The sequence below is a fragment of the Euprymna scolopes genome, chromosome 38 (genome assembly GCF_053919585.1).
Source record: "Euprymna scolopes isolate OS-2025 chromosome 38, ASM5391958v1, whole genome shotgun sequence".
Lineage (NCBI taxonomy): Eukaryota > Metazoa > Mollusca > Cephalopoda > Sepiida > Sepiolidae > Euprymna > Euprymna scolopes.
Genome location: NC_136519.1, coordinates 24,059,063 through 24,076,328, shown reverse-complemented (window position 1 = coordinate 24,076,328; position 17,266 = coordinate 24,059,063). Strand labels below are relative to the sequence as shown.

The 17,266-nt window shown below is 35.0% G+C and overlaps 1 protein-coding gene and 1 pseudogene across 2 annotated transcripts in view; both read left to right on the top strand.

The window, feature by feature from the left end:
* Nucleotides 1-17,266, top strand: part of LOC145263095 (dynein light chain Tctex-type protein 2B-like) — a 254,270-nt gene that overhangs the window by 93,257 nt on the left and 143,747 nt on the right. The gene's annotated exons all lie outside the window — the stretch shown is intronic.
* On the top strand, nucleotides 7,859-7,976 carry LOC145263325 (5S ribosomal RNA; annotated as a pseudogene).

Genomic DNA, 17,266 nt, shown 5'->3' with positions numbered 1-17,266 from the left:
GTCATGAATTTCGGATTGTATAAACTGCTTATAGATCGGTGAGTATCTTCTGGATTTTGTAGCAATAGGCTTGAAACCAGGCGATAAATGTTCAAATAGTGGCGGAGAAACAAGATGGGATGCCATTACGGCACATACAGAGTAGAGATCTTTATGGTCCCCAAGGGTATTTCTACCTTTGAGTGTAGTTTGAGAAAGTCATGGCCAAGTAAGAAGTCTCAGCAAAGAGAAGAAAGGACTGAAAGTTTGAAACGCGGGTAGATAAACCCTTTATATGTTAATGTTGCATAGCAGTGACCTAATCTACAGCTTAATAAGTCTATGGATGCCATTTTCCTGCGAGAAGTTTGTGTTGGCCAGTTGTACTTATGGATGATGTTCCATGATATAGATGGTTTTCTGAACTACCAGTATCCACCAGAACCTCCAGGATTATTCCATTCACTGAAAGTTTAATCATGGCTTTCGACAGACAATCAGGTGATGCAGCAGTTATAACAGATGCAATTGATGATTCGCAAGCAGAAGTCACCTTCTTACGCGAGCGATTTGATCAGCAGACTAGTTGGAAATGTCCCCCTCTTGCCGCAGCTTCTACAGATCGCATCACGGGTGGGGCATTTAATTTGTGGATGTCATCCCTCACTAAGCTACGAAGTCTATCTTGAACTCTGTCAAGGCAGGATAAGCTGCTTCTAGCAGCTCCTGCCCAGATGTGGCAACAGTACTCCATCGTTGGCCGTACCTGGCTTTTATATAAGTAGAGAATTGCATCAGGAGTGAGATATCTACTGGAGCGGTTGGTATGAATAGACCCAAAAAGGTTGATTTGCCATAAACCAAAACAACGAAACCAAACTCTATCAATAACTATTTCAAGATATATAAAACTTTGAGGCATAAAAATTTTTTATTCCCCCAATTTACTGGATTTGGTAATGAATAACCCCAAAAAGGATTGATATGCCATAAAACAACAAACCTACCAAACTTAAGTCTGAAGGCTGATCGACATACTTACTGACAACCAGAGCCTCTTATAAAAATATGTGGACACAGTTAATAAACTTAGTTTCATCTCCTATTTACTGATTTTATTCAAACTACTTGTTTAGAGATTAAAATGCTCTTTCAAACTTAAACACGACAAGCCGAACTACTGACGGATGGAGCTGTTTATAGCGATGTGTGGACACCTCTTAGAAACCATTTAGCACACAGTTAAGAATTTGAGAAAAAAACGGAGACAATGATTGGAGGAATGCATATAAATCAATGATTGTGCAAACATATTCTATTGTGATTGGTCGAAAGACAAAAGCAAGAATACCAAAGGAAAGAAGTGAGGGAGGGGGCGGAGGAGAAAGGAATGGAGGGAAGAAGGCAAGAAGGAAGGGGCTTGTTCTTTTTTTTATTGGTCATTTCTGCTGTTGTGTTTTCTTCTTAAATTTTGGTCTGCAAGTCTTTTGAAGAGAGATTTGCAGGAACAGTGTGAAGGATAAATAGTAGAATGAAAAGTTGCAAAATTTTTCTAAATTTTCTTTTCTTTCGATTAATTTTTAGTTCTTTGTTTTTTAATTTGTTTATACTAATAAGGATTTTGTTTTAATTTTCATACAACAATAAATACAATGAGGATATCCGTTATTTTCGTAAAACTTTGAAATGCCTTGTAGATGCCTTGGGAAAGGCAAAGGCTATTGGGAGTATACCCAACAAAAAATTCGATTTGGAGTCTTGATAGGCAGATGACGAAGCATTACACCATCTTTCTGTCAACTCCTGCAGCTGCACTAGCTCTGAACGTATTGGCTTGCCTTTCCATTGGACTTTATCGGTAATGCTGAGAGAGAGACTCTGGTAACTGGGCAAACCTACAATAGCGTCCAAAATTATACAGCCCTATTTCTTGCAGTCATCTAGAAACAGCCTGTCTTCACACATTAACACATGAAGTACTATTCATAACCCTTTTAATTTCTGTGCAAGACTTAAAACGATCCTTTAATGACATATGCTGCATTATTCAATCTTCTCTTGCCGAAGTTTTGCGGGGTCTGCCAGTTTTAAAAGCACTATTTTGCGAGTATCATTGTAGGATTTAACAACCCTGCCTACAACACTCTTGAATGTTTCACTTTCTTTGAAATCTCTCTAATTTTGTTTTATTTTACTTCAATTGAAGTTCTCAGAAATCAAGAGGCCCACAACCTGGGGCTAACACTTGAACTCTATATGAGATACATAGATATTCGAATGTTCTATTTAAGTTCTTTATTTCTCAAACACTGAGTTAGTAAAGAAATTGAGAACATAATTTTCCTCTCCCCAATTGACCATTTTCATATGTTGTAGTATATCTTTCATTTTGGTCTCTTGGTCTTACTGGATTTCAGGACAAGAATTAATCTAGTCTGGTGGAGTATCCAGCTTCGTGCTATTACTTGAGGTAACATCACTTGGAGAAGGTGCACCATTCCTCGTAAAAGCTAATGTAAGTTAGCCATAGCGAGGAGATCTTATTTGGCCAGCGAATACTATGTGATTTTGAATATTTGGTCAGAGTTTACTTCGAAAGAAAAGTATCCTCATGCCAGGTTGTTCTGGCAAACGCCTGTACAGAGAGACCTTAGACGCTCGAGGAAAATGTCTAGTAGGCATTCAAGTTCTAATGGTGTGCTTTTTCTTGTGTAGCTTCACAATAGCTTGTCTCACAGAGTAATCAAGTTTTTGGCGTTTTGCTATGGTGCCGGCTCATGCAACGCTTACAAATGACTAAGTAAGGCTTATTCTTTAGAGGAAATCAAAAAATTGGAATATATCATACTGTTTACATTGTTTTTCTTAATTTTGTCCCTTACTTTTGGACGTTCCTATTTTGAAAATAAATAAATAATTGTAATAATTCTTTTTCTATCCTTTGCAAATGATTCAAATTTTAGCATGGATGATAACGACTACCAGTTGTAAAAATTTCAGCTTTTCACAGTTGTTATTTCTAACAAATATTAAATTTTTGTCCCTTAGTTTTGGACGCTACTGTAGTTTTCCTTATCACCTGGCCAGAGCCAATTCCAGCTCCGAACTGTATAGCCACAGCAGATGCTGCAGTGCACCAGACTAGATGCAGAATACCATTGTCTTATAAGACAGAAGGTTGCCATCATTATTTATTAAGACTAAAAACCACTCGAGGTTAAGGGTTAATGAGATTACCACATGGATGATGAGCGATGAGCAATACTATGAGAGGATTGAAAAACGATGAGTGAAATGAGGTGTGGTCTTGACACTCGACATGGATATTCTTTTAATATATATATATATATATATATATATATATATATATATATATATATATATATATAAATTGATTTAAAGGAGATTAGAACAATAGTCTAAAGAGAAAAGTGTATTTTAATGTAATAGTAAAATTACTAGTTTAATTAAAATACAGGGAAAGAAAAAGTGCTCGTTGTAATTTAGATATACAATAAGCTCGATAGGTAAATATCCTAGAGCTAATTTAATATTTAGTAATGTGATTGATAATTTAAAAATCAAATTATAATTAAATTAAAAATCCGTTTCATAAGAAGGAACAACAAAATCAATAATTTGTACGATCGTTTCGGAAAACAGTGTTTTTATTGTGGTAGACATCAAGTTACGGACAATAATTTTTACATATAGTGTTTTTAACAAACAAAGTTTCCTCGTCAGCAAATATTGGGAAGGGTTTTTATTATATGTAAAAGACACCATAAATAAACCTAGCATTAAAAGTAAGGCAGATGTATCTGGAAAAAATTAAAATAAAGGTATGGATTTAACTTGATAAGAAAATTAATATGGGTTAAAGATAGAAATAAAATAGAGTAAAATTATAAATATAAATTTGGTTTAAGTACAATATTATGATAGTATTTTTCGATAAAATATGTATATATATATACATATATACATATACATATATATACATATATATACATACATATATATACATATATATACATACATATATATATACATATATATATATATATATTTATATATATATATATATATATATATATAAAATTGAGTTTCTCCTCGATCTGATATTGTTATTAAAAGACTTTTTTTTATTTAAAAATTGTTCAAACGAATGTCTTAATATACTCAGTTATGTATATGTGAGCTACTACATGGAGATTAACTAATTTGCATATTCCTTTAAAAAACGAGAGTCCATAAATTGCTGTTTCATTTTTATGCTTTCTTACTAGATAATTGGTTTCATTTAATAATTATGTTTAATGAGTTTTATATATAGTTTCTACATTGTGCATAATTGCATGGAATTTAGGATGAAAACATTCTTGCATACAGGCATGTTTATATATATATATATATATATATATATATATATATATATATATATATATATATATATATATATATAATGTAAAAGTGACATTGTCGGTGTGTGTGCAAAACGTCTCTATCAAATTCTCCTCTGAATATTTGGTCTACAGACTTGGAACTTGATATATAGCGTATTTGGACCACGGTAACACTTTCAATTTTGTTTTTATCCAGCAAAAATAGTTGCTAAAAGGGTAAAAATTGACAACAAAACAGTTGACCTTGGTGATAGCTCAGATGTTATCAACGAAAGCTGAAGCACTAAATAACGACTAAGACTGAGGCACGGAATGTTTTGGTTTCAATTCTAGCTGATGGCATTTAAGTTATTTTTCTTTAAAACTTGAAATCATTACTATATATATATTAGGTACAATATAATAATCAATAGAGAAGTTCCTCTGCAGTAATGAAAATATCATATTTAAACATATTTTATGACCGAGCAACGCCAGGCAGCCTGCAAATATATATATATATATATATATATATATATACTATTTTTAAAATGTAATTATTTTTAAAATGTAAAATAATATATATACCGCTCCCCATGTGGGGGTACCAAATTGGTTAAAGGGAAAATTATTCCCAGCTCGCATTTAGGTAAAAATGCACTTTCGTAAATAATTGAATTCATTCAAAACATATTGCTAAAACCAAAACAAACAACATTTATATATATATATATATATATATATATATATATATATATATATATATATATATATATATATAGTAAGTCTAACTAGCTCTACCTACGTATTGAGCACTTTTGAAGTAAATACTTAAAGTTTTACACATAAATTTATACTTTCGTATACTAATTTTATGTGATTAAATTAAGTAGTTATATATATATATATATATATATATGTATATATATATATATATATATATATATATATAATTATTCTAACATGGCACACAAACTTTTTCTTCAACCTTGTATAAAATTTAATATTTTCAACTTTAAAATAATTTAAAAAAAAGTATTTTCTTTCATTTCAAATTACAAATATAAAAATTAGAATTATCTCGAGCAGCAAGAAGTATCTTCTTGATAAATTTCTGAAATCGCATCTGTGCCATCGTCGTCGTCGTCGTCGTCGTCGTCGTCGTCGTCGTCATCATCATCATCATCATCACTTCCTTTTCCTTCTTCTCCCACATCTTCTGTCCTCTCCTTTTCCTATTCCTTTCTTTCATCATTCTCCCACTCCATTCCCTACCTTTTCATCTAACTCCTGCCCCTCCTCCTCCCCCTTCCTTTTTCCCACTCTTTTTCTTCCCTCCTTTCTCTATAAATATTCATTAGAAAATGTTTCTTGTGGCTTATTCTGACCGGAACATTATTTCCCTTCTAAATGGTCAAATTGACATTTGTAATGGTATATTCTCTTCCAGACTGACACCCATCACCAAGTGTAATCTTTTTTTCATTGTTCCATTTTTCTCATTTTGTCACTGAGTTATCTCCACTTCTTTCACTCTTTCACCCCTCCCCTCCCCCCAACCAAAAGAAACATTTCTAAAAGGTTACCAGATGTCAATAACACAGATTGACCAACATTTTAAACAAAGTTAGTGGGGAGGGAGAAGATTTTTGTTTACTTCAAAATGTTTTTAGATATATCCTCACATCGCTATGCAAAGCTTTGTCTGCCGGTAAGTCTATCATGCTTAAGTTTGAAACGCTATTTGCATTGTTCTGTCATACTTAAGTTTACAATAGCAATTGCACTGGTTAGTCACACTTACATTTACATGGGTCAGTTATGCTTAAGTTTTAAATAGCATTTACATTGGTCGTATGCTTAAGTTTTAAATAGCACTTGCATTTGTCAGTTATGCTTAAGTTTGAAATAACATTTGCAATAGACAGTAATACTTAACTTTTGAATAGCTTTGTCTATAGGTGGATGCCTCAATCTGTTTGTCAGCTTTTTAATTTTTTTTTTTTACTAATTGAGTGGTCACTTATCATCTGATATGCTTTTTTTTTACATTAACTGTTCAATTAATTACTCAATCCGGGTTTTTTTTTTTAATTATGAAAGATTTATTCAACCATATGATCGTCTTGTGGTTGAAAGGTCAAAAAGGGGAGAGATGGTTATACATGTTTTAACGCCATTGCTTACATATACTATCATTTTACTATAACAATTTTAGTATGTCTTGTCTTGTTCCAAAAAAAAACTAAGAGTTGCACCCTCTACTCTCTCAGTTGTTATGTTTGACATCATATCCAGTTAAATATCATGGACTTCCTTTTCGAACGATTTTAAATTTTACAGGGAGGGTCAACCATTTAAGCTCTGCTGACCCCCTTCATGCTTCGTTTATAGCACATCCGGCTTAATCATATTTTAAAAATAATATATATATATACCGCTCCCCATGTGGGGGTACCAGGTTGGTTAAAAGGGAAAATTATTCCCAACTCGCATTTAGGTAAAAATGCACTTTCGTAAATTATTTAATTCATTCAAAACATATCGCTAAAACCAAAACAAAAAACAACATCTAAGTAAATCGCGATATATCCAGACAGCTGGCGAGATGGTCCAGGGGTAAGGGTTTAGGGGTTTAGGCTCATTACCGTTGGGTCCCGATTTCGAATCTCGCTAGATACAGCCACTCTGATGAGTCGTAGACGACGGAACACGTGTCAGTGGATAATTACATTTTAAAAATAATATGTATATATATATATATATATATATATATATATATATATATATATATATACTATATATATATATACTAGCTAATATATGTACCGGCCAACATAACCACCTTAATATTTAACACTAGGATGAGTTGAGAGTAATGGTATACTTTGACCCTTTAATAATTGTAAAGGACTTTATCAAGCCACGTTAATAGCAAGAACTTTCAAAAGTTTTTCAGAGGCCATTTCACTCTGTAAAGTTTACTGCAAACAAACATGCTGTAATTAAAGGATTTGGGTTCAAGAATGATGTTGGTAAAATAATGGCGGTCAATAAAGTATGTTTTGTGTTGTTTGAAATTACTCAAACTACTCACTTAAATGTTATTCTTACAACGTTTCAGCCGATGTAACCTCTGACATTCTTTAAGTGCTTCAAGTACAAATCTTGTCGAACTGTGATATGTACAGAATTTCAAACGGAAACCTTTATTTAATCCATGGGGATATACTGCTTCTCTTCTCACAGCCATGACCGCGTAGAGGTCTTAAGTAATTTTTCATTACATCTTAGTATCGCCTCTACTAAGAATTGAACCTTGACCTTCCAGAAGACCTACTTTATGTGCATCTTATCAAACTTGGGAATCTGTATGAAATTTTGAACGGAACCCATTATTTAATTCATGGAGGTAGATTGTTTTCGTCCCATCAGCCATAACCCGGTGAAAATCTTAGCTAATTCTTAGTTATATTCTTTGTATTGCCTGTAGTATATATGGCATAATCACGTTGACACACTGGTTCTCATCAGATCACCAAAGTTAAGCAACGTTGGGCCTGGTTATCACTAAAATGGGTGATCATTTAGGAATTCCAGGTACTGTATGTGCTCTCCGCTTATCTCAACATTGTTTCCAGTCAGTTTTGGGCCTCTCCTTGCCACAAGATCCAAGCAGTGCCGATTCAAGAGAGGTGTGGTTGAAGATTGCGCAACTCTTGCCTCACAATTACATGCACAGCTATCCTTACAGGGATGTCCATTGTTTCTTGAGATTGAACGGAGCATTGATTGATCAATCGCCTCTAGTGAGGATTGGACCTTCAGCCTCAACAATTAGAATTGATTACTAACATCCAAGATGAGAATAGTAGTTCCAATCATCAGCATCATCATCACTATCATCATCACTATCATCATCACTATCATTTTCACAATCATCACCCTCACCATCATCGTCACCATCATAATCACGATCACCATCATCATCGTCATCATCACCACCACAATAACCATCATCACCACCACCACCATCACAATCACCATCATCATTGTCGTCATCATCGTCATCACAATCATCATTGTCGCCATCATCACAATCACCATCATCACCATAGTCATCATCACCAACACCATCATCATCATCATCACCACCACCACAATAACCATCATCACCACAACCATCATCACAATCACCATCATCATCGTCGTCATCATTGTCATCACAATCATCATCGTCGCCATCATCACAATCACCATCATCATCATAGTCATCATCACCAACACCATTATCATCACAATCACCATCATCACCACCAACACCATCATCATCAACATCATCATTGTAATCACCATCGTCATCATCACAATCATCACCATCACCAACACCATCACCATCATCATCACAATCACCATCATCATCGTCATCACATCGTCATCGTCGTCATCATCATCATCATCATCACAATCACCATCATCATCACCATCATCACAATCACCATCATCATCGTCATCACCATCATCACCGCCCTCCTCCTCCTCCTCCTCCTCATCATCATCAGCATCATCATTATGACCAACATAATCATCAACATCATCATCGTTTTAATGCTTGCATGTATTAGACTGCTTTTAGAAATTCGCTTCGAAAATAACCTATCTCTGGCCAGGTCTATATTTATCCAATTATGTGTTTTTATTTTCATTTCAATCATCGTTTATAGAAAGAGATAAAACGATGACTGCATAGGTCTTAAGAAATCCTTCACTACATTCGCCTGCCTGTACTGAGGATTGAATCCTCATATTCCAGAAGACTTTCAATTATAACTTAGCACTTTTATCTGTTGTGTCAAGGGTCGTTGCGAACTAACACTTTTATCTGTATAAATTATGCAAATCGTGCAAAGTCACATATTTGTTTCCTGTAAACTTTTAAATGTATAACAGGAGATACAGAAAATGAATCCTTCTTTTTTTTTTTTTTTAAATTATGATTTCAGCTTTGATGAAAATCCATTTTCTTGTCAACTTCATAAGTAATGGGCGTGTGCAGATTGTAAGGGTGCAAACATAATCCTAACTTTTGCTCAACTGAGATGGAAATAAAATGTGTCAAAGTTGTTATGATAATAAAATTGACTGCCTCTGTGATAACAGCTGCAATTCTTAGTGGGCGAAATGACCTGGTGTTAATGTGCCTGCTGAAACGGCTGATTGAAACTGGGGTCATCACCATCTGTCTGACCTTCCCTTGGAAGGTGGAAGGGATGGGTTTATTGACTGAGGCTCTATCACTTGTTTATGGGACTCAACCTATTTTTTTGTTCTTTGTTTTAAAATGGGTCCTGAGTACATCTTTTTAAATATTCAATACTCCACACACAGACACACACACAGACACACACACACACACACACACACACACACACACACACACACACACACACACATACACACACGCACACAAATAACTTTGCGTTATATATTTGTCTTATTACACACACACATATATATGTCCTCGTTGCCTGTTAGGAGAGATGACAACGTTAGGTTTTTGTGACACTTGCAGGTGGGTGTCGACGTCCTACGTACAGCGCCTGGAATTCTCAAATTGGTCACCCATCTGGTATTGACCAGGCTCGACGTTGCTTAACTTCGATGGTCTAATGAGAACCGGTGTGTCAACGTGATTATGATCACGGGGAGACTTGTAATCGTTACCATGTGCATTCGTTTGGAGGTAAGTGGGTGGAAAACAGGTCATTTGCTATCCCCACTTTCTATATCAAGCGTTCGGGCTGAAAGTGAGTGGGTTTACAAGTTGGAATTTCTTAAATATTTTTGGAGCGTGTAGGTGATGATGTATGACATAATTACGTTGACACACTGGTTCTCGTCAGATCGTCGAAGTTAAGCAACGTTGAGCCTGGTCAATACCAGATGGGTGACCAGTTTGAGAATCCCAGGTGCTGTATGTGGGAGGATGTCAACACCCACTTGCAAGAGTTGCAAAAACCTAACGTCGTCATCTCCCCTACTGGGGATGTACATGTGACTGGGGACCGTTTGTGAATTTCATACTCCCATGGAACTTCATCCTTTGGGGGAAGCTGGTTAAATCCGCATAGGGATAGTGCAATTTCATTCCATAGAATATTTTCTTTAGTGCAACCTCTGTCCTCTTAAACGCCGTTTTGAATGTGCATTTTTTTTTCATAGTCTTTTTCTTTTTCCTTACATTTGCATATGCGCGTCCATGCTCTGTTACAATACGATGCTTATATTAAGTAGGATGGAAATTCAAAAACTTCTGATTAAATGGTAGCTGTTTTATGAAGCTATATTTATATATATATATATATATATATATATATATATATATATATATATAGAGAGAGAGAGAGAGAGAGAGAGAGAGAGAGAGAGAAGGTACTTTGTATATTGTGAGTTCGTTTCATATGGGATCCGAAAAGACTGGGCCAATTTTCTTAAAATTTTACACAAATGCATTTTATGTGTCTGGAAGTGTTCTTAGATAGATTTTGTATCAGAATGCATCGGAAAAGTATAAAAAATCAAAAAAGTCTGATTAAAGAAGCAAAAGTTTAATTTCCGTGCAAGCAGAAGGCCCTTGCATATAAAATCAACAGTAGATACTTTGATAATACTGAGACATTTCAAAATGAATCATTCTGTTTGGGCATAATAGAGTCATGATACTTGACTGTTGCATTTTAAACTTCAAACCATAATATAAAAATAATTTTATAAAATCAGCAGTAGGTTCTCTACAGTGCAATGTAGACTAAAAAGTATCGTAGACTAAATCACTGCAGGGAGGCATGTGAAGTTTCCTTTCAGTGCAACACGGCAGATCCATGACTAGAGCAAGCAATCAACCGATTTGATGGAAAAATGGGAGATTTCACTGATTTCGATGACAATAAAAGTATTGGAAGTGTGGAATATTCGTTCATTCTCATTGAATCTCGACCAAAGTTGGGTCTCCTTGTTAGCATATATATATATATATATATAAATGTATACTAGCAAAAGTGCCCGTCGTTGACTGGGTTCAAAAACAGCCTACAGAAAATGGACTCTGATTTATGAAAGTATGATAGGTTATGAAAAGGAAGGGTTGTAAAGAGATAGCTTCGAATTTGGGGGTATCAAAACCAAAACATAATATGATGAAAGTAAAAATAAAATACATAAACCCCATAATTTATTATACCATACCTGTTCACACTGAAACACTTATCACAATATTCTGTGGATCTATATTAAAAAACCTTGTTAAACTTTGTGACATATTTCCATTCTATGGAAGTCAGGTGCAAACGAACACCCCATAATTTTGTTATACCATTTTTCTTCAAACTGAAACATAATTATCAAAGTATACTTACGCAGATAGATATGAAAAGTCTTTATTAAAGTTTGTGTCTATTTCCATTTTATGGAGGCCAGGTGCGAACGCAGACCCAGCAATTTTATTATACCATCCCTATTTAAGTTAAAACATACTTATCAAAGTATTCTTATGTACGTCTATATCAAAAACCCTTGTAAACGTTTTCTTTTTTCATTTTTAAATTTGTTTATTTTAATACGTTGTGGACCAGGCGCGAACGCAGACCCCACAATTTTAATGAACGACCATTCTGCCAGATCAAGCATACCCATTCCTGTGTCTCGATACATTTTCTATCATTATATGTGATCAGTTTTCTATAATAGTCAACCATATTGGAGCCTATTCGTGACCACACACACACACACACACACACACACACACACACACACACACACACACACAGACGTTCAGCTTTATTATATATATATATATATATATATATATATATATATATATATATATAGAGAGAGAGAGAGAGAGAGAGAGAGAGAGAGAGGGATAAAAAGAAACAAACCGAGTTATGTGTTCATGAACGTTTGTCTTTATTTTGAAACTTCCTCTGGATGAAATAAAGACGAAACATTGATGAACACATAACTTGGTTTGTTCCTTTTTATTTCTCTATTTCGTCGTAGTACTATTTCCATTAATCTCATCATATACATACATATATATATATATATATATATATATATATATATATATATATATATATATATATATATATATAGGGTGACATAAAAAAAAGAAGCTAAATGGAGGCCATCTAGAACAAATGCTGTAGAACGGAGGAAAAAAAAGGCAAAAGACCCTAGTATTTTGATGTGATGTTTTGAATAGAATAAACTAGTTATGACCAAAGTTTCATTTCATTCGAACAAAACGCTAAAAACGCGTCCTAATTAGAGTTGGGGCCCGTTTTTTTGGGTCACCCATTATATATATATATATATATATATATATATATATATATATATATATATATATATATATATATATATACTTCTGTAAAATACGATATTCGGGCAATATTTAGCAATCATCTAGAAATCAAAACTCAACAATGTTTCTCACGTGTTTCAGAAAATCTTTATTTTAAATAAATCTCTCCAGACAAGATGTGAAGTCACTTAATATAAGGGACTAACAAGAATTAAAAATGATTATCGTAAAGACAGGGGATATCTATTGACTTTAGTCTTAAAAATAACAAGGTTTTAGGCAGGAGGAAAATAGCAAGAAGAGAGTTCCACAAGCCTGCGGTTCTTTGAAAAAAGTTATTGGAACAGGGAGCTACATTATAATGGAGTATCAAACCAGCAAATTAATGAAGACCGCTAGAGCAATGAGCCAAATGAGCTGAAACAAAAGATGCAGGGAATAGATCAAACAATTCTGAAGAACACATGCCGTAATGTTGGTAGTCCGTTATGTCCGAAGAAGATGCTTCATTTTAGCAATTTATCTGTGTTTTCAGAGGCGGCTGTGCAACCCTAGGCTGGAGGTGCTGGAGGTGCTGGCACAGTAGGAGCACCAAAAGTCCGTAGTTTGTATCACTGCTGTTGATACTCTATGGCGCTGATCTCTGGTGGCGGCGATTAGGCAGGCTTTGGTGTTGTGGGAGATCATGTCGGTGATCTCGACGTATGGCCAAACAAAGTAGTCCAGCGGGTTTAAGTCAAGGGAGGAAGAGGGCCAGTGAGAGGAGGGTACAAAGTCGTAGTCCTGCTGCTAAACCCAGGGTCTTCCAGGGGCCACCTGATTGCACCAAGGAATTACCACACTCTTCAGCACATCCAGGTACAGTTTGGTGTTGACTTTCAATCCGACTTCAAAGATGTGTGATGGCATGATGTGGCCTTCACTTGAAACCATACTAAAGACCATAACTGTAGCCGGAAACTTCGTTAAGCTGTGCCCTCAAGCGTTGAACCATCTAGATTTGCATCTTGAGGGTGCTTGCAATGGTCCTGTTGTCATAACTTGGATCGGTAGAAAGCATGTGTTTGTACAGCAGTGCATCTCTGATCTCGCTCGTTGAACATTGTGTCACTTTCAGACATGATAGAAGCCCCTTATCGCTATTGGGATCCGTACACAACTGGCCAACTAGTAAATGGTGTACAACAAAAAAAGAAAACCGGTTTTCATCAAACGGAAATGGAATCATGTCGTCTTTTCTATGGCGACAATTTTATCGTTCCAACCTGTAAATAATAATCTAAAATAATTTTTGAAAATTGAAAAAAGTCAAATCGTTTTTATTTAAACACAGTAAGATATCATGTTATGTTTAAGTTTCTTTTGTAATAAAAAAAAGTTGTCTCCTAAAAATTTATGGCTTACCGGTGGCCTTAAATTACAGTGTTACCTAATTTTTTTTCTACAAAATCTAAAACAATGTCCCCAATTCGATGTGATGAAGTCTACATTTAAGACATTTTGGTCCCCCGATTTATCAGAGAGGGACCTACATTTTCAGTGGCGTCCTTGCTTCCATGCATCCATGCATTTGTGCATCTGTGTGTCCGTTAGTCCGGACTATTACCAGATAACCGTCCATTAGTTTTTCCTGAAATTTTGCCACAAATTGTATTTTATTAAATAGATGTGCACAGTAAAAAATGTTTTTCACAAAAATTCCCGTTGCGCCCCAGAGGCTCAAAAGAGGTAAAGAATGTGAGATTGGTATCATTTTAAAGCTTGACGTCTCGGACGACAAATATTGGCCAAAAACATTAATTCCTTCACCCTCAACTGGACAGTTTGTAGGGGACTAGGATATATAAATACCCCAATCCCGTTACAAAAGAATAATGAAACGAATGGAATTGAAGGAAACAAAGACTCAAGTAATGGATAAGATAAACGTCGTTTATTTGCTGTTGAAAGAAATGAACATTTTAGTTATAACATGTCCGCGCGTATGTAACCAATGTCCGTTGCAGGACTGGTGTTGTAGCAAGAAAAGGAAATGTGTTTTCATCTCAAGTTTGGGTCATTATTGTTTGTTCGCGCGTGGGAATTGAAGTGAGTGTTGTAGTGGAAATGAGAATCCAGCGTGTAGGCAAGGAAGAGGATATTAGAGTTGTCATCAGTTAGTAGTCAGCTACGCAAAGGTGTTCTTAGTGGCCAGTAGTAGATGGAGAGAGAAAGAGGGAGAATGTATACATACAGTCATTAGCTCGTGCCCCATACATAGTAGGAAGTGGGCGTGAGGTGAGTGTGCGTGCGCACCGAAATGGCGGCGGCTTGTTCGCCCAACCTCTCTAGTTGAGAGTTGGTCCTAAAAAGAGGATTAGAAACAGCTTGTCTCCATGTTTTATACTCGCTTCTGGAGTGTCTTTTGCGCCTGTGTATTTCCTTAGAAAGCGGAAGTGACGTCGTCCATGTGTGTGTTCGTATTCGTGTGTGTGAGTACATGTGTATACGTAAGCGTGTGTGTATATATACGTGAATGTGAGTGTATGTACGCGAACGTGAATATGTGTACATGTGTGGACGTGGGCGCGTATGTTTGTGTGCGCGTATGTATATGACAGCTTGAAATATGAATGTGTGTTTTGTGTGAGACTTGAAAAAGGCTCGTACAAGTTTTCTACAAGAAGGGGTCGATTTTTTGCAATCCATTTTTGCAAGTCATCGTATCGGTTGGATTGACTTTGCCTAATTTTAATGTTCCGAACTTCCGGTTGTGTCATGGAGTAGCGGTAAGACGTCAGATTTTCTTTCACTTTCTTTTCTGCCTTCACGTCATGTGTTCGAGCTTGCCTACTACTATCTTTTATTTTTATTTTTTTGCTTAAAGTACACCTCCAAACGCCCAGGCAACGCTGGGCAACCAGGCTAGTCACCCACTAGATTTCAAAACAGGTTTTGTACCTTATTAAGACAGGAAAAGTACTGTTAGGAGTTCCATCCCAAATGTGGCAACAGTACGCTAGCTTAAGACGTATTTCGCTCTTCTACAAGTAAAGGATTGCGTTAAGAGTGAGATACCTTCTGGGGCAATTGGTTCACCACCTTTTCACTTAAACAAATCCCTAATCATTTTTCGTTCTGTGAGGGCAAAGTTAAGCACAAGGCCGCTTTATAATGTTGAGGAAATCTTGACCCCCACTCCCCACTAAAGGGGGAGTACTCTGGGACAAAATTAAATATTGACTTTGTCCGGAAAGATTTCTTTTTCCTGATTTAGGACAGAAACTGCACTCTGATTCAAGTTCACAGATGGAACAGTGTGATGAGTTTATAGTTATTTGCCTCTTGAGGGAAATGTTTGACACAAGTTTAGTTTTTGATTTGGGGATTATCCAGTTGGGACAAGAATTAAAATTATCCAAGGCAAAAATGATTTCTTTTCATTTAACCGAGAACTAGAACAGATGCTACACTTTTACCAAATGAGGCATAAGGGCATCAAAATGTGGAGGATGTAGAGGATCATTGGTCATACTTTGTCATACTCTTAACTGAACTCATTTTTACGCATTCGGACATTCTTTTGCCATTTGCCCATTATTTTCACTTCAGCAGTCACCATAATACCACATTCACTCTATGGACCAGGGACGTGCAGAGGGATGGTGGTGCTAGGAGTGCGCTAACACTTGTCCCTTTACTTCCTGTTTAAAAGTGCCCTTTTCAGAAGAATTTATTATAGGCCTGTATCCTACCATTACTATATTTTTGCCGTTTTTTTTTTCACTTGAGCATCTGCCCTAAAAAAGTTCTCTGCGTGGGACTGCTATGGATTACCCTACTTTAAGTACCCCCCTCCCCCGATCGTTTAAATTTTATTTGCATAAAATACACGTTGATCTCAGCTGAAGTTTAAATTCTAAGTTTTAATTGCAAAATAAATAAATAAATAAATGAATTGCACTGTAGTCTGGAAATCGACTTTTGTTTGTCAGACTTGAATATAGTTATATATATATATATATATATATATATATATATATATATATATATATATATATATATATATGAGCAAACAGTTAATAAAATATGTTAAAAACACTTTGAAATGAGTTAAAAACATATTTAATCTGAAAAGGAAATACTAGATAAATGGATATCCATTTATCTAGTATTTCCTTTTCAGATTAAATATGTTTTTAACTCATTTCAAAGTGTTTCTTAACATATTTTATTAATTGTTTGCTCATATTATAAGCTCTATTTCCTATTTTGTTTTATCGAGCTTTTATATCTGGCTGAGATTATTTTATAAATATTAATTCTTTAATATTTATAATTTACTTTAATTTTACCATCTTGGATCATTTTGGTAAATTCAATTGTAATTTTCATTATATATATATATATATATATATATATATATATATATATATATATATATATATATATATATATATATAGATAGATAGATAGATAGATATATATATATATATAGAGAGAGAGAGAGAGAGAGAGGGAGAGAGCAGTAAGTGTATTTTAACGTGATAGTAAAATC